The sequence below is a fragment of the Tursiops truncatus genome, chromosome 16 (genome assembly GCF_011762595.2).
Source record: "Tursiops truncatus isolate mTurTru1 chromosome 16, mTurTru1.mat.Y, whole genome shotgun sequence".
Classification (NCBI taxonomy): Eukaryota; Metazoa; Chordata; class Mammalia; order Artiodactyla; family Delphinidae; genus Tursiops; species Tursiops truncatus.
This window is the reverse complement of record NC_047049.1, coordinates 7,639,773-7,663,961: the sequence shown is the minus strand read 5'-3', so window position 1 is coordinate 7,663,961 and position 24,189 is coordinate 7,639,773. Positions and strand designations below refer to the sequence as shown.

General features: G+C 48.5%; 1 long non-coding RNA gene across 8 annotated transcripts in view; it reads right to left on the bottom strand.

The window, feature by feature from the left end:
* The window catches only part of LOC117308492 (uncharacterized), a 150,535-nt gene that overhangs the window by 80,767 nt on the left and 45,579 nt on the right, over window positions 1-24,189 (bottom strand). For 7 of the 8 annotated variants that reach the window (XR_012326857.1, XR_012326853.1, XR_012326851.1 and 4 more), the window contains exon 3: window positions 5,072-5,166. The exons of the other annotated variant lie outside the window; for it this stretch is intronic. This is a non-coding gene — a long non-coding RNA (uncharacterized lncRNA). The remainder of the gene's footprint in view (window positions 1-5,071; window positions 5,167-24,189) is intronic. 8 annotated transcript variants of the gene reach the window in all.

The following is a 24,189-nucleotide window of genomic DNA, read 5'->3' as shown; positions in this document are numbered from 1 at the left end:
ACAGTTAGCTCTCAAGGCTTGACCCAGGCTGGGAAATCCGTTTCCAAGCCGACTTGTGTGGCCGTCAGCAGGCTTCAGAAGATGTGCCTGCAGGCTTGCGGTGCAGTTGTGGGCCTGTATTAGTCAGCACGGGCTGCTATAACAAGTACCACAGACTGGCAGCGTATACAACGGTTCTGGAGGCAGGAAGTCTGGGATTGAGGTGCCCGCAGGGTTGTTTCTCCTCAGGCCTCTCTCCTTGACTTGTAGTCGGCCATCTTCTCCCTGTGCCCTCACACAGTCCTCCCTCTGTGTTTTTAGGTCTGCATCCTAATCTCTTCTTATAAGGATACTGGATCAGTCATATTGGATCAGGGCCCACCCTAAAAGCTTCATTTTAACCTAATTACCTCTTTAAAGACTCCATCTCCAAATACAGTCATGTTCTGAGGTCCTGAGGGTTAGGACGTCAACACATAAATTTTGAAGGAATAGCATTCAGCCCATGGCAGGGCCTCTCCACCTGAGGGTCCCCATAGCATGGAAGCTTGTGATTCAAGATTGGGAAGAGAGAGAGAGAGAAGAGAGACTCAAGACAGCAAGACAGAAGCTGCCGTCTTTTACAATTTGATCTCAGAAGTCACATCCCATCTTGTCTGCAATATTCTATTGTTAGAAGAGAATCAGTGAGTCCAGAGCAGGACAGGGTTCACAAGAGCAGGGTCTCAGGAGGCAGCCATCTTGGAGGCGGCCTTCCACAATCCGTAAGCTTCTCTCTCCAAACCCACTGGAGGGGCCTAGACTGAGAGTGGAAAGGCAGTTTATCCTCCCTCATCTCTAGGGAGACTGTAGGAAGGCTAGAAAACACGTCAGCCTCTCTGGCTGCCCAGCATGACTAAAAGATGGAGGCCGACCGACAGCAGGCGTGTCTGCACAGCTCTCCGGGCGGCTCCTCAGCAAATTCTGAGCTGGAAGCCGTGCGGGAGGCTGGTTCAGCTCCAGGCGGTGAGCTCAAGGCTGTTCTCCCTCAATGGCACGTAGCCTTGTGTGTGAAGTCATAACCCGGAGCCTCACCAAGGCCTCCAGCTGCGCAAACCACCTCCACGTGGGGGTTCCCCCTCTCCGTGGGTTTCCCCACGCACCTTCCTTACTCTGGACCCCGACTCAGCCAATCGTCTTCATTTGTTCTCTAGACAAGTCCTCCCTCCACTAGCTCAGCCCCTGGTGTTTGCTTAACCATTTCAGGACACACACGTCACCCTCATCTCAGATGCTGACAGACAACCTGCTTCTCCTTCATGATGTTCACACGGCAGCCCACGCTCACAGCAACCCCGCTGCCTCCCAGGTGGAACCATTTCAAAGTCGTTGTAAAGCGACAGGGTAGGAAACACAGGGTCTGAGATGACTGAGGACTGTCCCCTCACAGACAGGCGGGCTGACAGGTAGGAAACCAAGAGTAAGGTGCTCCAGGCAAAGCCATCACGGACGGGGGTGTGGGAACCCCAAGCAATCCAGGGTGGCCGGCCTTTAGGGCAGTAGAGTAGGGGAAGGTGGGGAGGGAGGTTGGGGGGTGCTTTGGATAACAAGGAACAGGGTGCTGAGTGCAGGTCTCCTAGTCTCTCCTGGCAAAGCTCCTGGGAGCAGCACTCAGCATTCTCTTCATCTCTGCATGCCCCCCTCTCCCGTCACACGCACACACACAGAGACACACCACATACACACACACACACACACACACATGCCAAGCACAGTCACATAGACACAACCCACCCACACTCACACGCATACACACACACTCATATACAGTTACAATCTCGAACACATACACACGTGTCCACACACATACACCATCGCCCACAAGCATGGACGCACAATACACAAGTCACATATACTTGCACACACATCCACAATGCACACTCACACATCACTACTCATGCATCCACATGTGCTCTCTCTCTCTCACACACACACACACACACACACACACACACACACACACACACACACACACACACACACACACACCCCACGCAGCCCCACCAGCAGCCTCCCAGCCCTAGCATGTAGCTGGTGCTCAGTCAGGGTTGACTGCATTGATGAAACAGTAAATCAGGGGAAATTGTGTTTGGGGATCCTTTTTTCCAATTAATCTTTCCAGTTGTTTAACATCAGCTCCTAAGGAATTCACTGTGTGTATTCAGAGCCCTAAACTCGTGCTTCTCAAAATTAGAGAAAGATCGGACTTCCCTGGTGGCGCAGTGGTTAAGAATCCACCTGCCAATGCAGGGGACACAGGTTCGAGCCCTGGTCCGGGAAGAGCCCACATGCTGTGGAGCAACTAAGCCCGTGCGCCACAACTACCGAGCCTGCGCTCTAGAGCCGGAGACCCACAACTACTGAGCCTGCGTGCCGCAACTACTGAAGCCCACGTGCCTAGAGCCCATGCTCCGCAACAAGAGAAGCCACCAACCGCAATGAGAAGCTCCCACATTGCAACGAAGAGTAGCCTCCGCTCGCCGCAACTAGAGAAAGCCCGCACGCAGCAACCAAGACCCAACGCAACCAAAAAAATAATTAATTAATTTTTTTTAAAAAATTAGAGTAAGATCATTTCTCTTTCCCGCAATTGCATCTGAACTGACCATGCTTTAGGAGATTTTTTTCATGAAATATGACTCTTTAAATCAGGCCATGTCTAAGTGTTATACTTCACTTAAGCACTTGGGTGAGGGGGAAATATAAGAGATTCTCTCCAAGCAAAGCACTTCTCCACGTTTGGGGGGGATCCTTTTAAGGAAAGGGGAAAGTATTGGGAAACAGTCCATGGCTCAACATCCACCACTTTACGGGCTGCAGCTTCCAGCCGCCACCCCAAACGGAGCCCTGGGAATGGCACACCCCGGCGGTGAAAGCATGGCTGAATTGTTCAACTATGTTTTCTAAAGAATAACCCCCAAACATGCATTACTTTGTAATAAGTCGAAGGTTATTTTTTCAAGGAGGAAAGAGACAATCCTGTTGACACAATAGATGCAAAGAACTTAGTGCCATTCCTGGCAAGAAGAAAGGGCTCCGTAAATGGTTGCTGTTTTGTTTTGTTTTGTTTTTTGGTGTTTAGTTGTAAAGAAGCCGCTGGGAGGGAGCCTGCTTTCTGAGTAATCGACATCCTTGATAATTTGATGCCCCTCCCTGGACCCCCTCAGAACACTGGTCTGAGACCAGCTCTGTAGGCGGAAGGCTCCAGTCTCAAGAGCACCCGACGAACCCCACTGAAGAGGGAGGCTTTCCACTTACCCCATTCTTAAACCACCACTTCGGGACACGACGAATCCCCAGGAAAATGGGCCACTTCAGAAATACACAATTCTGGCTTGATATCCGCCTCAATTGCCTGGTGTGTTCCCTTTGCGACAAGATCCCTCCACGCCTGCTGTCTCCTATTCGAGTGTTATGCTTTATTTGATTTCCAAATTACTCTTCCTGTGCCGCCTTTTACCTTGAGCCATTTTCTCCCCCCAGTGAAATCTTGGCACCCAAAGCAGTTCTCAGAACTAAATTAATTATAAAAACATATTAATATCATCTGTATAGCAATGAAATTAATCTATTCAATAGATCCAAGAGGAAGTCATCAATTATGCCCGGTGACTGCAGCATTCTGTGTGACAGCATTTACAATTCTTACAAATTTTAATATTTCGTCCAGCAAGAGTTGCCATAAATGTCATGTGCTGTGCAGCCTTGATTTATGAATGAAGTGGACCTTTTAGATGCCACTAGTGTTCAAATACTACGTATTTTATTCTTATCAAGTGTGTGTTCTTGCGGGGGGGAGCGTTTTATCCTTCTATGAAAAATAAAAATCTCCATTCTCTTAGGGATGACCTCTCCCCTCAATAGAGTCTACCCTGGGACATACACAAATTTCTTAGACAAATTTCTTAGACATGCTTCTAACCACCCAGGTTTCCCAAGACATGTTATAAACTCAATACAATGGAAAGTTAGCTGCACCCTCGTGTCAAGATCTGAATATATCTAAGAGTTGCTCAGTCTCAGAATGAGTAAGGATTCAAAGAAGCACAGTGCGGTCTTCACGTGCGCTTCTCAAAGCCCTTTTGAGGAGATCCAGCTCACTATGCAGAGCAATTCTTATCAAACTCCTCCTTCCACCGCATTCTTCTAAGTCACCCACAAGACCCGCAGCTAGCCAGAAATCCTCTCTCACTGTTCCCTAAAACTCCCCAAGAAAAGAGAGTTGACATATATCTGACAAATAACTTGTATCCCAGCGATATAAGAAATGCCCACAGGGGGAATTCCCTGGCAGTCCAGTGGTTAGGACTCCGAGCTTTCACTGCCTAGGGCCTGGGTTCAATCCCTGGTCAGGGAACTAAGATCCCACAAGCCATGCAGTGTGGCCAAAAAAATAAAATAATAAAAATAAATAAATGCCCACAAAGGAGGAGGCCCAAACGGCCACTAGGCAGGTGAGAAGGGGCCCAGCTTTAGGAGTCCTCAGGGATGCGCAAATTAAAACAGGTGAAATTAAACCAAACACACCCACTAGAATGACTACAATGAAAAAGACAGAAAATGCCAAGTATTGGCGAGGATGCAGAGCAACTGGAACTGTCACACACTGCTGGCTGGTGTGTAAATCGGTACCATTTGGAACTCCTCTTGGGAGTATACACCAAGCTGAGCATATGCATTCCCTATGACCCAGAAATTCCGCTCCTAGGTAAATACCCAAAAGAAACGAGTCCATATGTTCACCGAAAGTCAGGTACTAGAATATTCGTAGCAGCTCTGTTCATATTAGCCCCAAACGGAAAACTACAAAATGTCCGTTAACGGGAGAATGGAATAAGGTTGCCCAATAAAATACAGGACACCCAGTAAAATTTGAATTTCAGATAAACAACAAATAATATTTTAGCATAAGTATGTCCTACACAGTAATATTACCCAAAATGCTCTACTGCTGTGCATGGATGATGTCACAGACATAATGGTGAACAAAAGCCTAAGAGAATCCAAACTGGGTATTTCTATTTATATAGTATCCAAAAACAGGCAAACTCACCCCTGCTATTAGAAGTCAGGATAGTGGGGGGATCGGTAGCTCCTGGATGAGGACACAAGAGACATTTGGGGAGCCTGAATGTTCTGTTTCTTGATCTGAAACACAAGAAACACATGTGTCCACTCTGTGACGATTCATCAAACTGTACACTGTGAGACATGCTCATATCACATTGTATAGTCAACATACTTTATAAGTATGTTTCTTATTCACTTCTTATTCAGGCAGAGATTATAAAAGTTTGTTGCAAGTATCCAGGTCACGATTTGTGTTTCAGAAATTATCGGTGTTCACAATACCTGCAGGGGAAAGAAACCAAACTCAAATATGATCGCTCTTTACAATGAGAAGAATATTTTGATCATTCTTTTATTTGTTTTGGCTCGGTCACAAATTAAAGTACTTGGAATGCTGTAAAAAAAATGCTCACAGTAAAAAGTATTTGTTGTTTATCCAAGGTTCAAATTTAACAGACTATTCTGTCTTTTATCTGACAGCCTTATTCCATCCTCCTGCTAATGGACATTGTGGCCATCAACACATACCATACGTGTATTTTATATGTCAATAAAAGTTATTTTTAAAACTTCACAGAACACTGCGATCAATATGGATCCTCCCATTTTTTTTCCCCTAAGAATGGAGGAGGGAGATGTCAGTGGGCAAAGTTGGAATTTTTAGTGGGCTGGGAGGGGGTCAGAGTAGAAAACAGTGTGGGGCGCGGTCGGCTAACTGCTGCGCGGCAGGAGGCTGAAATAAGCTGAGTCATCCTTCCTGTGGCCACTGCGCTTGCGCTAAGTATACTAATGAGGTTTTAAAGTAGCAACCTATCCGATGCTGGCTCACAAATCGCACCATCGGCGAAAGCCAATCACAGAGCGACACATGTTCTTAATCCCTATATAAGCAGACTGCTATAGGATTGCGGGGTCTTCCTTCCATCTTTCTTCAACCAAGCTGTGCTCCAATAAAGTGTGATACGAGAAGAATCTTGCGTGTGGCGGCTCGTTATTCTGCTGGTCGGAAACGGCCCGCCACAAGTGGTGCCGAAACCCGGGAACTTCGCGCCCTGCATGGAGGACCGATTCAGAACTCGACACACGGAGTGAACCGTCGGTGAGTAGTCCAGTCAGGTATGTTTTCAAGATAGCGCATCAGAGAATGAACAAACAGGGACTACGGTAGATAGGCCTGAAATTATGAAAAGAGAAAAAAGAAAACAAAAGGAAAAGCAAGAAACGGTGCCAGGATTATATCCAATCCTAGATGAGTTTAAGGACATTTAAATGATGATAAAGAAGCCTCTGCTGAACGCCATGTGGCAACAAACCATAAAAATTATGGCAAAGTGATGTGGAAAGATGTGTTGTCCAATCAATGGAAGGGCCCGGATCGTGTTATTACTCGATCCAGGGGATCTCTTTGTGTCTCCCCACAGGATCAAGATCCGATCTGGGTGCCATCAAGACTGACGAGAATTGTTGAAGAAAACTTCGGAGAAGATGCTGAGCTTTGTATTAGTTGGAATTCCACAAAGGATTATTCAGATTGTGCAACTGAGTGCTGCCGGGCTGGAGCCCGTTGCCTTTGGAGATTTTGCCTCTTGGCTCTCTTCTGCCTTTTCCTTCTTTGGGGAGTGGGTGGGGGTAGGAATCTTTGGAGTCTGCTGTGTATTTGGGATTATGCTGTGTCTCTGGTTGGTCTGTCGTGTGCGCATCAGGGCACATCGAGATAGGGTCCTGCTCACTCAGGCACTTCTGGCTATTAATGAAGGAGATTCGCCCGCAGCCTGGCTCTCCGCCCTGAATAATTCGAAATGATTGCCCTTGCACAGAGAGGCCTTGTTGCCATTGCACCTCTATAGGGAGTCATCCATTGTCCTGATTGCCCTTGCACAGAGAGGCCTTGTTGCCATTGCACCTCTATAGGGAATCAAGGCCTATTCTTGATTGCCCCTGCACAGAGAGGCCTTGTTGCCATTGCACCTCTATAGGGAATCAAGGCCTATTCTTGATTGCCCCTGCACAGAGAGGCCTTGTCGCCATCGCACCTCTATAGGGAATCAGCTATTATTCTGAGGCAGCCCTTGCACCCTGCGGCCCTTGTTGGCATTGCACGCAGGAGGGTGCCTCAGATATGCCAACAGAAAACTGCCCTCGTACGGGCTATGTTCTGCTTGGTGTTCTAATAAATAAAAAAGGGGGAGATGTGGGGCGCGGTCGGCTAACTGCTGCGCGGCAGGAGGCTGAAATAAGCTGAGTCATCCTTCCTGTGGCCACTGCGCTTGCGCTAAGTATACTAATGAGGTTTTAAAGTAGCAACCTATCCGATGCTGGCTCACAAATCGCACCATCGGCGAAAGCCAATCACAGAGCGACACATGTTCTTAATCCCTATATAAGCAGACTGCTATAGGATTGCGGGGTCTTCCTTCCATCTTTCTTCAACCAAGCTGTGCTCCAATAAAGTGTGATACGAGAAGAATCTTGCGTGTGGCGGCTCGTTATTCTGCTGGTCGGAAACGGCCCGCCGCAAAACAGGACTGCAAATACTCACGTGGTAATAATTTTTGTAACACAGAACATTAATCTTTTAAAGACCAGAGATACGACCCCTATTTCCATCCTGTTAGGATTTAAATTCAAGTTGCCTACTAGGTACCTTCAAACTTCATCTGTTTTTGTAGAAGGAGGACGGGTGGTGATCAGTCAAGCACGTTTTTTGTGTCCCTACCCACCTCCCCCACAATAACAGACCCCTGGCCTCTAAGCAATCATTAAGGAAATGGTGAGGACCCCCAGCAAGGTTGAGAGGGACACTGAGAAGTGCAGCTCCTTGTTAGATGTACCCATTCAAGTGGAGACAAAACACAAAGCTGAGAGAGAGGAGTGAAAAGTCGACTGAGACACTAGATCCAGTCCCAAAAGACAGCCCAGGAAAGGCAGTAGAGGGCAGTGGTTAGACTCAGCTCCAACGTTCCTGACCACGGGCCCTTGAGCACATCACCAACCATCTGAGCCTTGGCTTTTTCATCTGAAAAAGGGGGATAATGATAGTACCTACCTCACTAGGTTGTCGTAAGAATTGGGTGAGATGATGGGTGGCAGATTATATTATCCTAAAGTGACCACAATGCATTTCCTCCTCCATATGCTCCTCTAAAACTTGCCACTCCCCCATCAAGGTGGAGTCTAATTCCCTCCTCTTGAATCTGGTGGGAGCAGAGAGCTTGTGACTGGCCTGTGACCAATAGAAGGTAGCAGAAGTGATGCTGAGTAAACTCTGAGGCAAGGTCATACAAAGCAGTTCCCTTCCCCTTTGTTAGCTGGTATACTCCCCCTTGGAACCCTGGGCCTCCATTAAAGCCCAGCTACCTGGAAGCCACCATGCTGTGGGGAAGCTCAGGCCACGTGGGGAGGCCATACGTGGCTGCTCTAACGGACAGCCCCTGCTGAGATGCCAGCTAACAGACGATATCAACTACCAGAAGTGAGTGAAGACACCTCCAGATGCTTCCAGCCCCCATCTTTTAATATTCCAGATCATTAGCCCTTGAGTCTTTCCAGTTGAGGCCCCAGATATCAGAGAGCAGAGACCTGTCATTCCTGCCATGCCCTGTCCAAATCCCTAATTCACATCCATAAGCAAGATAAAATGATTGTTTTAAGCACTTAAGTTTGAGGCGGTTTGTTATAAGCAACAGTAACTAAAACATAATGTCTTGTATCAGTTAGCTCTTGCTGCATAACAAAACACTCCAAATTCAGTGGTTTAAAACAACACACATGGGGCTTCCCTGGTGGCACAGTGGTTAAGAATCCGCCTGCCAATGCAGGGGACACAGGTTCAAGCCCTGGTCCGGGAAGATCCCACATGCCGCGGAGCAACAAAGCCCGTGTGCCACAGCCACCAAGCCTGCACTCTAGAGCCCACGAGCCACAACTACTGAGCCCACATGCCACAACTACTGAAGCCTGCATGCCTAGAGCCCATGCTCCGCAACAAGTCACTGCAATGAGAAGCCCACACACCGCAACAAAGAGTAGCCCCCGCTCACCGTAACTAGAGAAAGCCCGCATGCAGCAATGAAGACCCAATGCAGCCAAAAATAAATAAATTTTTTAATTAAAAAATAAACCCACATTTATTTAGCTCACAATTCTGTGGGTCAGTGGGCAGTTCTGGTGCTTTGGGCAGTATCAGCCAACCTCTCCTGGGCTCACTCATGTGTCTGTGCTCAGATTGTGGTCGGCTGGTGGCTGATGATCTAAAATGCCTCACCTACATGTCTGGCAGTTGGCTGAATGTCAACCAGGCAGCAGATGTAACTGGGCCATAGGACTCTCATCATCCAAGAGGCTGGCCTATGCTTCTTCACAAGGAGGCAGGGTCCCAGGAGCAGCAAGAGAGGACCAGCCAACTGTGTAGGCTCCTCAAGTTTCTACCTGCAGCATGTTTGCAGATGTTACATTGGCCAAAGCAAGTTCATGGCCAAGTCTAGAGTAAGAATGAAAGGCTCCCTACTAAAATCTGGAACAAGACAAGGATGCCCACTCTCACCACTTCTCTTCAACATAGTATTGGAAGTCCTGGTCTCAGCAATCAGACAAGAAAAAGAAATAAAAGGTATCCAAACTGGAAGGGAAGAGGTAAAATTGTTCACTATATGCAGATGACAGGATACTACGTATAGAAAACCCTAAGGACTCCACACAAAAGCTACTAGATCTAATAAATGAATTCAGCAAAGTAGTAGGATACAAGATTAACATCCAGAAATTGGTTGCATCCTTTACACTAACAATGAAATATCAGAAAGGGAATGTAAAAACAATACCTTTTAAAATCACACCAAAAAAAATTTTTTTAAATACCTAGGAATAAACCTGACCAAGGAAGTGCAACACTTATCCACTGAGAATTATAAAATGTTAATAAAGGAAATAAAAGAGGATTCAAAGAAATGGAAAGATATCCCATGCTCTTGGATTGGAAGAATTAATATTGCTAAAATGGCAATACTACCCAATCAATCTACAAATTTAATGCAATCCCTATCAAATTACTCATGACATTTTTCACAGAACTAGAACAAGTAATTCAAAAATTTACACGGAACCATAAAAGACCCAGAAGGGCTAGAGCAAGCCTGAGAAAACACAAACAAAGCAGGAGGCATAAATCTCCCAGACTTCAGACAATACTACAAAGCTACAGAAATCAAAACAGTGGTGTCTCTCCTTCCTGACTGTCCTCTGTGGTTTGTCTGTGAGAAATGCTGATAGCAATATGTCTTCAGGAAATGCCAAAATTGGGCACCGTGCCTCCCAGTTCAAAGCAACTGCTGTAATGCCAGATGGTCAGTTCAAAGATATCAGCCTGGGGCTTCCCTGGTGGCGCAGTGGTTGAGAGTCTGCCTGCCGATGCAGGGGACACGGGTTCGTGCCCCGGTCCGGGAAGATCCCACATGCCGCGGAGCGGCTGGGCCCGTGAGCCATGGCCGCTGAGCCTGCGCGTCCAGAGCCTGTGCTCCGCAATGGGAGAGGCCACAATAGTGAGAGGCCCGCGTACCGGGAAAAAAAAAAAAAGAGCTATCAGCCTATCTGACTACAAAGGAAAATATGCTGTGTTCTTCTTTTACCCTCTTGACTTCCCCTTTGTGTGCCCCACAGAGATCACTGCTTTCAGTGACGGGGAAGAAGAATTTAAGAAACTCAACTTCCAAGTGATTGGTGCTTCTGTGGATTCTCACTTCTGTCACCTGGCATGGATCAACACACCCAAGAAACAAGGAGGACTGGGACCCATGAAAATTCCCTTGATATCAGACCCCAAGCGCACCATTGCTCCGAACTATGGGGTCTTTTTTTTGTAATAAGATTACTTATTTATTTGTGTATGGCTGTGTTGGGTCTTCGTTGCTGTGCGCGGGCTTTCTCTAGTTGCGGCGAGCAGGGGCTGCTCTTCGTTGCGATACGCGGGCTTCTCATTGTGGTGGCTTCTCTTGTTGTGGAGCACGGGCTCTAGGCGTGCAGGCTTCAGCAGTTGTGGCACGTGGGCTCAGTAGTTGTGGCTTGTGGGCTCTAGAGCTCAGGCTCAGTAGTTGTGGCACACGGGCTTAGTTGCTCCGCGGCATGTGGGATCTTCCCGGGCCAGGGCTCAAACCCGTGTCCCTTGCTTTGGCAGGCGGATTCTTAACCACTGCACCACCAGGGAAGCCCAGACTATGGGGTCTTAAAGGCTGATGAAGGCATCTCATTCAGGGGCGTTTTTATTATTGATGATAAAGGTATCCTTCGACAGATCACCATAAATGACCTTCCTGTTGGCCGTTCTGTGGATGAGACCCTGAGACTAGTTCAGGCCTTCCAGTTTACTGACAAACATGGGGAAGTGTGCCCAGCTGGCTGGAAGCCTGGCAGTGATACCATCAAGCCTGATGTCCAGAAGAGCCAAGAATATTTCTCTAAGCAGAAGTGAGCACTCGGCCATTTTGGGGCCAGGCTGCAGTAGGTGGCCATGAGAACAAAACCTCTTTTGTACTATTGTCATGCTTAAAACAAGACCTTGCACTCAGCCAAGATGTGGTGTGGGACTGGACAGGCCTTTCCTGCAGGGATGGGGAAGCCGGCCTTTCTTCCTCTGGAGGGAATGGCCTGAGATGTATTATCGGGCAAGCAAACTGCTGTGCATAGTAGTAGGGCATCACTTTTGGTCTTTTGTAGTTTTATTAAACTTGAGCTGAGACCTTAAAAAAAAAAAATCAAAACATTGTGGTATTGGTACAAAAATAGGCATACGGATCAATGGAACAGAACAGAGAGCCCAAAATAAACCCACACACCTACAGCCAATTAATCTTCAACAAAGGAGGCAAGAATATAAAATGGAAAAAAGACAGTCTCTTTACAAGTGGTGCTGGGAAAGTTGGACAGCTGCATGTAAATCAATGAAGTTAGAACACACCCTCACACCATGCACAAAAATAAACTCAAAATGGCTTAAAGACTTAACCATAAGACATAAAACTCCTAGAAGAGAGCACAGGCAAAACATTCTCTGACATAAATCGTACCAATGTTTTCTTATGTCAGTCTCCCAAGGCAATAGAAATAAAAACAAAAATAAACAAATGGGACCTAATCAAACTTACAAGCTTTTTCACAGCAAAGGAAACCATAAGAAAAAATGAAAAGACAACCTACGGAATGGGAGAAAATATTTGCAAATAACGTCACAGACAAGGGCTTAATCTCCAAAATATACAAATAGCTCATACAACTCAACAACAAAAAAACAAACAACCCAATCAAAAAATGGGCAGAAGACCTTAATAAACATTTCTCCAAAGAAGACATACAGATGGCCAGTAGGCACAGGAAAAGATGCTCAACATCACTAATTATTAGAGAAATGCAAATCAAAACTACGAGGTACCATCCCACCAGTCAGAATGGCCATCAGTTAAAAGTCTATAAATAACAAATGCTGGAGGGGGTGTAGAGAAAAGGGAACCCTCCTGCACTGTTGGTGGGAATGTTAAGTTGGTACAGCCACTATGGAAAACAGTATGGAGGTTCCTCAGAAAACTAAAAATAGAATTACCATATGATCCAGCAATCTCACTCCTGGGAATATACCCAGACAAAACTGTAGTTCAAAAAGATACATGCACCCTTATGTTCATAGCAGCACTGTTTACAATAGCCAAAACACAGAAACAACCTAAATGTCCATCGACAGATGAATGGATAAAGAAGATGTGGTACATATACACAATGGAATACCACTCAGCCATAAAAAAGTATGAAATAATGCCATTTGCAGCAACATGGATGAAACTACAGATTATCATACTAAGTGAAGTAAGTCAGAAAGAGAAAGACAAATACCATGTGATATCACTTATATGTGGAATCTAAAATATGACACAAATGAACTTATCTACAAAACAGAAACAGACTCATAGACATAGAGAACAGACTTGTGGCTGCCAAGGGGGAGGGGAGGAGGGAGAGGGATGGAGTGGGAGTTTGGGGTTGGTAGATGCAAACTAGTATATATAGAATGGATGAACAACATGGTCCTAGTGTAGAGCACAGGGACCTATACTCAATATCCTGTGATAAACCATAATGGAAAAGAATACAAAAAAGAATGTCTATGTGTGTATAACTGAATCACTTTGCTGTACAGCAGAGTGGCACAACTTTGTAAATCAACTACACATCAATAAAAAAACAAACATAAAATAATGCAGTAACTTAAAAAAAAAAGGATGAGGAGCTCCCAAAGTAACATGGCAAGGAGGTGTGAATCTGGGGAGGGAAAGAACCATGGCCTTTTTTGTAGTCTGCCACGTTCTGACACAGAGACAGCCTCTAGCACGCGTTGGCTGTCCATGTGACATAAAAGACACAGAGTTGGGCTTTCCTGGTGGCGCAGTGGTTGAGAGTCCGCCTGCCGATGCAGGGGACACGGGTTCGTGCCGCGGTCTGGGAAGATCCCACATGCCGCGGAGCGGCCGGAGCCTGTGCTCCGCAACGGGAGAAGCCACAACAGTGAGAGGCCCGCGTACCGAAAAAAAAAAAAAAAAAAAAGACACAGAGTTTGTGCTGCCCTGCACTCCCCGGATGTAAGCTCAATGTACCTAGAACACAGGGTGTCTGAGAGCGGTGGCTGGGAATGAGGTGGGAGAGACAAGCAAGGAGCTGGGTTCAAAAGGCATTCACCCCTGACTCCTCAGGGACAGACACAGCGGCAGAAGGGCAAGAGTTTGGGAGTCAGACACGCCCAGGTTTCATTCCAGCTCTGCCACGAGCCCCTGGGAGGCCCCTTGCTAACCACTAAGGTCCCCAGCTTTCATAAGGGATAAAAGCATCTACCTCTTAGTGCTGCGGGGAGGATGAGATGAGGCCAGGTGCCTGGCATGGAGCACCATGGTGCTGCCGGAAGAGTTGCAGCTTGGCTGTCATCAGGCCCCAGGAAGCTGGCTGAGGTCTCTTCGTGCCCACTGAGTGACAGCGGCTGGAAAGACAGAGCCAGCTGAAAAAGCTCCCCAGCCAAAGCCTTCCCAGAGGCTCGCTCCCCAGACTCCCCGTTATTATGCCACAAAAGACTGGTACAGCTGCTCACCAAGAAATAATCGGTACCACGCTTGTCTGAGGGTCAACCTGTGCAAATTGCAATCACTCAGATTCCCGCACCTGCCAGCCCAGCAGGTCCATAAAGTTGTGCTTACGTACGCACTTCTCAAAGGCTCGTGCTGGGCGGTGCTGCTGGTGTGACTAGACGTTCCGCAGGGAGCCAGAGCCCGGGCGTGGGCCCAGCTTACAGGTTAGACATCCAAGGAGGAATGACGCACTTTCCAGCCCAGACTGGGTGCAGGAGGAAGACTGCCCTGCCACAGGACACTCCCAGAAGCCAGGCTGGGCATGCCAAGGGGTACACATCACACGCAAACACACACTCACCTATCAAACCCCTTACCAAATGGCATGCCACCGTGTCACTCACGCAAAGGTGTCATCTACTCTGGCGTTGCTGCCCTAACCATTGCCAGGCCAGTTGATTCACCCTCCCAGACAAAGAGAGAGGGAGAGGTGAAGGCATTCCTGGCAGAAAGAGTGACATGTGAAGACACATGGAGTTGCACATGGGCCTGGGACACCACAAAGGTGCAACATTCCATGAATAAAGTGGGAATGTTAAAATTCGTCTTGTAGATATTAAGGGGTCAAGGGAAGCTTTTAAGCATCAGTGTGGTGACCGGGCATGCAGATGGGTTTCAGGACCATCCTCCTGGAGATGGTGGAGGAAGGAGAGACTGGACACGGGTGACCAGTTCAGAGATTTCCATAGCCCAGGGGAGAGCTGCTGGGGGGAAGGAGAGGATGGAACAGACTCAGGGAGCGTTTCCGGGTTGGCATCAGCAGGCCATGTGACCGAGTGGATGTGGCCGTGGGGAGGATGGAGGGTTGGGTTGACTTCATGTTCGGGAAGATGGGGGCCGTTGCCCCAGTCAGGGGGCACAGGGGGAGGAAGGGGTCTGGGAAGAAGCCGGTCGCAGTCTGAAACGGTTCTTTCAGTCTGAGAGGCTTGTCCATCACCTCTCCTGCCCTGTGCTTGCTGGGAGGACAGGCAGACTCCACTTCCCACTTCTACAGCTGAGGCTGTGGGGTATGGCCAGCGTCCCCACGGGAATGCTGGAAAGGAAGTCCCCATAGTTACTGATGAACAAGGAGGCCCCGGGCAACAGGGTCAGGGGAGCACGACGGAGCCCTGCCGGGGACACACCTGATGCTGAGGGTTCGCTGTGCCAGAGGAGCTCCTCCACCCACTAAAGATGCCTGTGTCCCCTGGCCTTTGACCCTCCAGGCCTAAGCCCCTGGCACAGCAGACACCTCCAAGTCCTGCCATGTCCCTCCCGCTGTGACCCAAGCCGGTCTCAGGCCCAGACCTCCAGGCCACGCACACACTTCCACACCCCATCCCCACAGGTGAGTATGACGCAGAGCTGTGAGAGAGGTTATTTTTGAAACCCATTTGCAAGGTAGATTTCTCATAAATGCCACAAAGCAAAGCAAATCCTATAGATTTATCTTCAAGGCAACGCAAGAGCTAATAAGTTCTCTGAGTACGTGCGTTCACGGCATCACTTTGCTTTACCTCACGGTCCTGCACATTCAGACTGCAGTCGCCCCGACCCAAACCATCATCAGCTCCAGGAAGCATCCGCCGGGTACCCATGGGACAGGAGACATAGGGGTGGGGCTGTCACAGGCGTTCTGGGGGGCCCCCCGGTACCCCTGGCAGTGACAGGCTCCAGACCCTTCAAACAGAAGGGCAGAGTCTAGGGGCTGATTCTCAGCACATGGACTCAGACCATGGGAAGGGCCATTGTCCACCTTGGGGTCAACAAACTGGGACTGTCTCACCCAACAACCTGCTGTTCCTTCCCTGGGCCCCCCATCTCCACGAAAGGTGCCTCCCCCACTGTTGCACCGTCGTTCTCTAGAACTTCTTCATCGTGCAGAGCTAACAGCACCCATCAAAAGACTCCCTTCCCCGCCCCCAGCACACCCACTTGTTAACCCCATCAGCTACTGACGTGTGTCACTTCCACTCACATTCTGTTAGCACAAGCTCACAACGTGGCCACACTCTGGGGGGCTGCAGCCAGGGTGTGGGGAGCAGCTTCCCATAACGGGGCTGCCCTGCGGGAAGGGAGCCCAGCCTTGCACACAGGTGAGGCCGAGACAGGTGTGTGCTGTACTGAGCGTACACAGAGGGTGGAGGAAAGAGAGCCTTCGGGGAGGGAAGGAGGGCGATGGTTCCTGCTAATATCTCTGGGCACCTACTGCATGTAAAGTGCAGAGCTGGGTGTGGTCACACACATGAGAGCCACACGGTGCCGGGGAAAGAGCCAGACAGACTCGGTCCAGATTCCTGGTCTCTGGGCTCGGGGAGCTAATGAACTCGATGATCGCATGAGGTGCGATGCGATGTGCAAAGGGCCTGGTACACGGGAGGCACTGTTATTGTTTACCTTACACAATCCTGCAATGGGGAAACCCAGTCTCAAGTCACCTGGGCCACTTGCCCAGTTACTAAGCGGAGGGGCCAGATCTGCACTCACACCAAGACTGCATCCAGCTGCCCAGGGCCTGAGATGCCCTCTGACCTCCCAGCTCCGGCCTAAAGAAGATCAGAGAGCCGGTGCCCCGCTCACACCGCATGACCTCCCTCCCCTGACCTCTCGCCGGTAAAGCCCTGTGGTATCTGCCAGATGACGCCAACTCCCTCCACATCCTTTTAAAGGAGCTCCGCCTAACAGCTCTCAATACAAATACTGCAGAGCCTGGGCTGAGATCTGCTGCTTGTCTCCTTGCCCAGCCTCCTTTCACCCAGCCCTGCCCGCCAAGCGAGTCCACTGCTGACTCCATCCAAGATTTATTGCCAGTGGCCCCTCCACGTGTACAGCCTCCCAGCGCCCAACCTGCAGAGGCAGCCCTGTCACCTCCCCTGTCAAATCCTCCCTCTTCGGGCAGGTGCAGCAGACAGGCTCGCGGAGGAGCATCCAGAAGCGCCGGAGCAAAAGAAAGCAAATCTGAGCTCGCGTTGCCAAAGGCCAGCCACACGCCTGGCCACGGAGGTGCCCTGGGGAGATGCAGGGGCTGCACGGCTGACGGGAACAGGACCCTCCGAGCTGACCCAGCATGAAGCCCAGCGTCACCAAGTCCCCGTCCTTCCTGCTGGCAGCTCCCTAAACGCTGTAGATGGTCAAACAGACATTGACACCTCCTCCCCCTACCTGGCGCGCAGCAGGCCTTAAGCTTCAGAGAGATGCGGAAGAGGGCAAAAATGTAAAAACCACCCCTTCCTGCTTGGAAAAGGACCTGCGCTCATGAGAACCTTCTTACCTCCCTGGCACAAGGCCACTCACCACGGAGCAATGTTCATTTGTGGTCAGTTTCTGGTACTCCCGGAGCTCGCTTTCAGGTTTGGGGGGCCGCGCGCGTCGAGAAGGCGCCTGCCCACCACTCTGCTTCCCGGGCCACGTCTGCGCCGTTTGATCCTCAGCCAGCGAGGCTGCGAGGCTGGCAGGAGCTGTGGGCAGGACGCCTGCCACCCTCGCACCCCCTTCCGGGCCGTGCAGCTCGTGACTGTCTGATGCATCGCCCTCCTTCCTCTGCACCGAGGTGCTCCGCCGAGTGAGGGGCAGGTGGAATGACTGGCGTCCCAGCCGGGTGTCAGGAGGGAAATAAACCCCGCTGCTCTTCTTCTGCACCCAAGTCGCTGGCAGGCGGGGCCCCAGCCGCTGAGAGGCCCCTGCCCCAGCCGGCACCCACGTGCATGCCCAGCTGGACTCTCCCCTCTCCCTCTGCCATCCTGGAATTAAGGCAGGAGAGCTGTGTTGTGTCTGGGTTCCCAAAATGTAAATCCCAGAAGCCTGCCTTCAGGCCTCTGAGCGCGCCGTGTTTTGTGCAGGCTCTGCAAGACCGGGCCCTGCCCAGAGGCTGCGGGTGCTTGGGCCGAGGTGGCCTCCAGGACACACCAGGGATTTCAGTCAGGGCCCCCTTGGTGCCGTGCTTCTGATGCCCCAAGCCCCACAGCAGAGCCTCCCCCAGGCCCGAGGCCATGGGCACCAGGAGGGAGACTGTCAGCAGGCAGGACCATGGAGACAGGAGGGACAGAATTCCATCACCCGGGCTGGGGAGGAGGGCCAGGACCCAAAGCACAGCAAGATACCGGGCTCCTCGCCCACTCTCTCCTGCCTCTAGGCCTGGCAGAAGCTGCTCCCGCTACCTCGGACACCCCTCCCCTCCTACTTCACATCGCTCTTTGCCATAGGCCTTTCAGGCCTCAGCCTGGGTATCACTTCTTCCAGGCAGCCCTCTCTGATCACCGCCAGACAGGGACAGATGCCCCTCGCTTCTCTCTCTCAGCTCCTTGCATTTCGCGCCCCCCATGCTGCCCCTGTCACTCTGGGAGGGAAGAGCCTGTTGGTTTTTCTGTTTCCCTCTCTAGGCTACGAACTCCACAGGGCCAGTCAGGGATGTGGTCGGCCTGTCACAGCCCCTGACAGGCCACCTTCATGAATATCTGCTGCCTGGGAGAAAAGATAAAAAGAATACAGTGAATGGATGAATGTTGGGCTCATCGATCCTTCCTAAGAGCCGGTGTCGCCCAAAACCCCAGATCGTGTTGCTCCAGAGGTGAGCCCTAAACACCTGAGTGGCACACGCTTCTCTCCTGTCCCAGCTGCCCTGGCAGTGGGTGGGGCCCGGCCTCAGCCTGACTCCCGGGCTTCCAGACCTTCCAGACCAGTGCCCCACAGAACTGGAGCCTTCCGTGACCGCTGGCCCCGCTGAAGCTGGCCCTTGCTCAGGCCCGGCCTCTCCTCCGACGGGAGTTGGCTATGTGCCTGGTGCCCGGACAGGTCGGCCTGCTGCCCCCCAGGCCTTATTCATTTATTCCTTCATTCACTCACTCACTCATCATTTAAACCAGTTTGAGCTGGCTTTTTGGGTTCTTGAAATGAAAAGTCCTAAGTGATTCTGCCTGAACCAGCCTTCAGTGGAGTCAGCCTTCACTCTTGCTGGACCCCCAGCTCTGGACTCATTCTCACATTGGTTTGGATCCCAAACGGAAGCCCCGGCAGGTACCAGGTGTTTGCCTGCAGATGAGGCTTAGATGATGCAGGGATCACGCACTGGTGGGGAGCAGGTCTGCAGCCTGCAAGGCCTCGGCTGGACCCCAGGCACAGTCCTTCCCTCCCCATCACTCACGGCTGGACTCCCCTCTGAGTGCAGTTGAGGCCCTCTCCCCCACACGTCATGAGTCCTCTCACCACTGACCCCTCCTCTCCACCACGCAGGGCTCGTTCCCGCTCACGGATACAGCTCATCACTTTTCCGCACTCGCCACACCCAAAGACAGCGGCCCAGGCCTGCCAGCAAGGTTGACTCCATAGAGCCCAGCGCCCCTCGTGGGCTCTCTGACTTTGCCCAGATGGAATCCACAGATTCCAAAACTACTAAGTCAAGTCTGCTGAAAGACTATTGGAAATGGTTCAATTTGAGATGAAACAGTAGCCAACCTTCAGGGGTTACCATGGGCACTGTTTTCCTCTCTCCTTATATATCGAGCCAGGCTGAGCAGCTAGGAGGAACACAGGCAGAGCCTTGCCAATAAGGAAACTGTCCCTCACTCACAGTCAGGCACAGGAAGGCAGGACGCTGCTTCTGCCCAGGATTCAGGCTGGAAACCCTTGAGCAGGACTGCGTTGCAGTGTCAGATGTCCAGGCCCCCCGGAAGGGCACAGTGACGACCCTAGAAGGATGAGTTGCAACAGCATTTTCTCCTGCAAACCAGTGAGCCTATGTGAGGAATGGTGGGCAGGAGCGCCTCACCAGTTGGAAAGCCCAAAGGGACAGACTCTTCCCATCTGGGGCCATCCAGAGCAAGCTGTTAGAGTCTCATGTGGCCAAGAATTTGCCAGAACACTTCACTCCGTGCTCCCAGTCTGGAATTCATGTTGGCAAATGTTGCCTGTGGTTAATTAAACGTACTGATAAGATGTGACAGAAGGAGCGCCACTTTCCTCCCATGGTTTAGATATTCCCTCAGGAGCAGAGAGAGGGGAGTCCTGCCAACCCACAGCAACGTTCCATAAAACGAATCACTCTGATGACTCATAAAATAAGGATCTGACACAAGGGTTGACTATCTGAGCTCCTCAAGGACAGGGACCAAGTCCCCTCGTCTGGTGTTCCCAGCGCCTTCCAGTTCCAGGCTCTCAGTCGGGCACACAGAACCCGAGGGAGTGTGGGATCCCTCTGCCGTGCCCTGGATTGTTTGGAAGGAAGGATCATACCCACAGCAGGCTTCTCATTAGACTATTCAGCACACACAGTCGCATATATGTAACAGAGCATGGATGGAATCTGTGTGCTCGAAACTATAAAAGCTGACGCAAGAAGCCAAAGGAACCCTAAATAAATCAGGAGACGGCATGGGCGTGAGTTGGAAACCTCACAAAGATGTCAATTCTCCCTACACAGATCTACAGATTTAACACCATTCCAATCAAAATCCCAGCATGATTTTTGGGTACTTATAGACAAACTGATTCTAAATTTTTAATAGAAAGGCCAAGAAACTAGCAAAGCCAAAATTTTGAAAAAGAAAATAAAATCAGAGGAGTCACACTACCTGATTTTTAGATTTTCTAAAAAGCTACATTAATCAAGACAGCATGATATTGGTGAAGGGATAGACACATATATCAATGGAACAGAATAGAGCATCTAGAAATAGACTCTCACGAGTATGGCCAATAGACTCTTGACATAGTACAAAGGCAATTCAATGGATAAAGTATAGTCCTTTCAGCAAATGGTGTTGGAACAACTGGACATCATGGGCAAGAAACAATTTTTTTAAGTTGATCTAAACATACTCCTTATTAAAAACAAAACAAAACAAAACGGCGTATAGATCTAAATGTAAAACACAAAACTTTTTAAAGAAAACATGGAAGAAAATCTTCATCACCTGAATTAGGTAAGGAGTTTTTAGACATGACACAAAATGCAAAATACATAAAAGAAAATAATGACAACTTGGACTTCATCAAAATTAAGAACTTCTGCTCTTTAACACACACAGGTAAAAGAATAAAGAGACGAGCTGCAGACGAGGAGGAATATGCAAATCTCACATCCAATAAGGAACTTCTAGCCAAAATAAATCGAAATCCAACAGTAAGAAAAACAAAACAAAACATGGGCAAAACCTCGACCAGTCACTTCACCAAAGAATATATGCAGAAGGCAAATATTCAGATGAGAAGGTGTTTAGCATCATTAGCTGTTAGGGAAATGCAAATTAAAACCATGATGAGATATTACTACACACCTATCAAAATGGCAAAAATAAAAAATATTGACAATACCAGATGCCAGTGAGAGTACAGCAACGAGAAGTCTCATATGTTTCTGATAAGAATACAAAATGGTACAGACACTTTGAAAACAGTTTTGTTTAAAGTTAAGCATACACTACCCATCCCAGCAATCTCTCTCTTAGATATATATACCCTAGAAGAATGGAAACATACGTTCACACAAAAACCTGTACGTGAATGTTCACAGTGTCTTTATTTGTAGTAGCCAAACACTGGAAACAACCCAAATGTTCTTCAGCAGGTGAATAGATAAACTCTAGTGTATCCATATAATGGAATAGTACTCAACGATATTTTTTTAAAAAATTACTGATACATGCAATAATTTGGACGAATTATAAAGGTATTACACTGTGAAAGAAGTCAATATTAAAAGGTTACATTCTCTATGATTCTACTTGTATGACATTCTCAAAAAGACAAAATTCTAACAAAGACTTTGTTACAAAATTAGTGACAGTACAGATACGTGGTCTCCGGGTGCTTAAGGTAGCAGTGGGGAATCATTACAAAGGGGTAGCATGAAGAAGTATTTTGGGGGTGATAGAACTGTTTTGTATTCTGATTGCAGTGAGGGTTACACAAATCTATATGTGTGTCAAATTCATAGAAATATATCAAAAGTTTGTTCTATTGTGTACTAATTTTTAAATAAGATTCTAAAAAACTATTATAAATATACTCCAAATACTCAAAAGGAAAATAAGAACATGATAAAAAGAAAAATGGAAGATACAAAAAAGAAACAAACTTCCAGAGACAAAAAAATGCAAGTGAAAAATAAATTGAACGAGAGTAACACCGATTAAACACTGCAGAAAAAATGGCCAGTAACCTTAAAGACATAACAACAGAAATTACCTAAAGCGAAGCACAGAGAGATAAAACATTGTGAAATAACATCAAGTGGCCCAACATGTATGTAATTGGAGCCCCAGACAGAGGGAAGAAAAAATATTTCAAGAAACAATGGCTGAAATTTTTCCAAATTTGATGAAAAATAAACTCAGAGATCCAAGCTCAATAAACAGAATAAATATAAAGAAAACCACAGCAAGACAAAAACATAATCAAATTGTTGAGAAGAGGTGAGTAAAGTCTTAAAAGCCATCAGAGAAAAAGACACATAATGTACAGAGGAACAAAAATTAAAATGACAGCAGACAATGGAATTATATATTTAAGTATTGGGGTTGGATGGGGGAGGAGGGGGCGTTGTCAACCTAGAATTCTATGTCCAGTGAAATATCTTTCAAAAATGAAGGCAGGGGGCTACCCTGGTGGCGCAGTGGTTGAGAGTCCGCCTGCCGATGCAAGGGGCATGGGTTCGTGCCCCAGTCCGGGAAGATCCCAAATGCTGCAGAGCGGCTAGGCCTGTGAGCCATGGCCACTGAGCCTGCGTGTCTGGAGCCTGTGCCCCGCAACGGGACAGGCCACAACAGTGAGAGATCCGCGTACTGAAAAAAAAAAGAAAAAAAAAAAATGAAGGCAGGGCCTTCCCTGGCAGTCCAGTGGTTAAGACTTGGACTTCCCTGGCAGTCCAGTGGTTAAGACTTGGACTTCCCTGGCGGTCCAGTGGTTAAGACTTGGACTTCCCTGGCGGTCCAGTGGTTAAGACTTCACCTTCCAGTGCAGGGGGTGTGGGTTTGATCCCTGGGAGCTAAGATCCCACATGCCTCGTGGCCACAAAACCAAAAACATAAAAACAGAAGCAATATTGTAACAAATTTAATAAAGACCTTAAAAATGGTCCAAATCAAAAATCTTTTTAAAAAAATGAAGGTAAAATAAACACATGCAAATTTCAGACATGCAAAACCTGAGGTAATTCATTATGCATTACCAGCAGATCTGCACTACAAGAAATGTTAAAGGAAATTCTTCATACAGAAACAAAAATGAGAGGGTAACATCAGTGAAAATGAGAGAATGAGGATGTCCGAAAGCCCCTCCTCCATAAAGGCAATGAGGACCCTGGCAGAAATTGTCAGAATTAAACTGTTTAGAACTCTGGAAATCAACCAAAGGCTACTAGCAATCTAGGGAGCATTTATTCCAAAAACGGATGAATGTTGGTAACGACAGTGTACACTGTCATATTTTAACTTATTCTATTCCCATATTCCTCTCCCCAGCTCTTTTTCGTGTCTAAATATCTCATAGTAAAATAATAATTTCTAAAACAAATATTTGCATATTCTTTGTTATTTCTCCAAGTCTAAACTCCCTGTTTAACTGACAGGAAGGCAGCTTTCTCCCAGATCCATACTTCCCACCATGTGTCCAGGGGTCTTTCTCAATTGGCCCTATCCATGTACTCCCCACTTCCCCACTGCACCCCCCCCCAGGCCACACTTTCCTTCCTGATGCTGCCCCCCATCCAGCATCTCAGACTTCCTAGAGCCTTTATCCTAGTTGTCACAACCATCATGGTACTCCTCTGCCATGGCCCAGGGCACCCCTCACCAAGTTCTCTGCCCTGCCTGGCCCTGACTAAGGACTTCCTTCTGTGGACACAATCACCAAGAGCCCCTTACAGACTAGTCGGACGCCTGGCAGGAAGGGCAGGCCAACGTCTGTTGGAGGGCACTGCCCTCTGTCCCTCAGAGAGGCGAGGAAGAGGATGTCTCAGATCCCACAGTCAAAG